A 2,170-nucleotide genomic window follows, 5' to 3' on the forward strand; every position below is an offset into this window, starting at 1 on the left:
TCAGTAGCCTGTATGCTTTGGCAGCGTCGGCTCTGAGGGCTGCCACGGTCGTCTCCTCCTCCTCCGGGTTAGCTCGGCTCGGCTCCTCTACTATCTCCTGCGTCGTCTGCGTCGCTGGTTTGTCCCTTTTCTTCTTCTTCTTTTTCTTAACCTCTGCCGGCTTCCGGAAGCAGAGGGGCGCGTCCGAGTTGGCTGCCTCGGTCTCCGAGTCCGTGGCCAGACATCGTTTCTGACGGCGGCGGGAGTCGGTCCCTGAAGAGGCGACCTCCATTGTGGAACCGCGTCACGGCCTCTGAAAATGTAAGGTGTTAGCCACGGAAAAAAAAGAAAAAAAAAAAAAAAAAAAAAAAAAAAAAAAAAAAAAAAAAAAAAAAAAAAAAAAAAAAAAAAAAAAAAAAAATTGTTTATGAAAAAGTCCTGAAAGATTGCAAATAATTGTTTAAAATTGTTTAAACAAATTGTTTAAACAATTATTTAAACAATTATTTAATGTCACTGTGTTTTTGTCCGAACACTGTTTGAATTTCGCGCACTGTACTTGTCTTAGTCTGTGGCGGAAACTCGAGCTTCAATTTCGGCCCCCGGAGGTAATTGCTGCCAACCTTCGAAAAATTTTTGAAGTTGGCAGCAGTGGTCCCTTTTTTCCGTAGAGAGTTTCCTCTCTACTCGGCGGCGGCCAATCAGCGCGCGCGACGCCGCTACCGCAGCGCTACCCACGCCGACGGTGGCGTCTCGAAGCTCGAGGTGGGTTTTCGATCTATTTATCTGTTTTTGCACTTCCACAGTTTTTACACGATTGTCACAGTTAATGTCTCAAATTAAACGTCTTCACAGATAAACAGTTTCCACGTAAACAGATCGTCCGTCGGATCAATATTCCCGGAGGAATCCGGTCTCAAAGTCCGGCGTGCCGAGCACGTGGCGTGTGTTTTCCGGCACTGTTTTTCCGCACAATTTTCACTTTGCAGTCACAATTTATATATCCACTGGATCGTCCTCGCGTGCTCTTCACTCTGGTAGCGCTTTTGGAATTTTTCCTGCAGTTCTGCGGCTGGAATCGTGGTTGAACGGCGGAGCGACGTGGCAGCTCGACTTCTCCCTGCGACACCTGGCGGCAGAACCAGTAGATAGGGACAGATGGGAATCTCGTTAATCCATTCATGCGCGTCACTAATTAGATGACGAGGCATTTGGCTACCTTAAGAGAGTCATAGTTACTCCCGCCGTTTACCCGCGCTTTTTGAATTTCTTCACGTTGACATTCAGAGCACTGGGCAGAAATCACATTGCGTCAACACCCGTGGGGGCCATCGCAATGCTTTGTTTTAATTAGACAGTCGGATTCCCCTAGTCCGTGCCAGTTCTGAGCTGAGCGTTGAATGGCGGCCGAAGAGGACGACCGCACCGATGGGAAACGCCACGGAAGCCTCGCAGCAAGGAAGATCCGCGGGAGGCCAAGGCACGGGACCGAGCTCGGATCCCAGCCACGAGAGCCGTTCACCTCGCCCAGGCCCGGCACGTCAGCCAGACCCGCTTCCCGACCAAGCCCGACACGCCCCGCTCCTCAGAGCCAATCCTTATCCCGAAGTTACGGATCCAATTTGCCGACTTCCCTTACCTACATTAATCTATCGACTAGAGGCTCTTTACCTTGGAGACCTGCTGCGGATATGGGTACGAACCGGCGCGACACCTCCACGTGGCCCTCTCCTGGATTTTCAAGGTCCGAGGGGATGATCCGGACACCGCCGCAACTGCGGTGCTCTTCGCGTTCCAAACCCTATCTCCCTGCTAGAGGTTTCCAGGGAACTCGAACGCTTATACAGAAAAGAAAACTCTCCCCGGATCTCCCGACGGCGTCTCCAGGTCATTTTGGGTTACCCCGACGAACACTCTTACGAGGGCCCGAATGGTATGCGGTTCCGCTGCCGGGTTCCGGAATAGAAACCGGATTCCCTTTCGCCCAATGGGTGTTTTTTGTGCATGTATATAATAACAAAATATGCTGCGATTTATATAATAATAAAAAAATAAAATAAAATAGCTGCGGTTTTTTTACAAGTGTTTAACGTCTTAGGACACCTCATCTACATAGGATTTCTCTTAGGGCTTAGGATCGACTGACTCGTGTGCAACGGCTGTTCACACGAAACCCTTCTCCACGTCAGTC

General features: G+C 49.9%; 1 pseudogene; it reads right to left on the reverse strand.

The window, feature by feature from the left end:
- Window positions 1-1,104: 1,104 nt before the first annotated feature.
- The window catches only part of LOC143263586 (large subunit ribosomal RNA), a 2,983-nt pseudogene continuing 1,917 nt past the window's right edge, over window positions 1,105-2,170 (reverse strand).

This window comes from Megalopta genalis, unplaced genomic scaffold, assembly GCF_051020955.1.
Source record: "Megalopta genalis isolate 19385.01 unplaced genomic scaffold, iyMegGena1_principal scaffold0835, whole genome shotgun sequence".
Taxonomy (NCBI): Eukaryota; Metazoa; Arthropoda; class Insecta; order Hymenoptera; family Halictidae; genus Megalopta; species Megalopta genalis.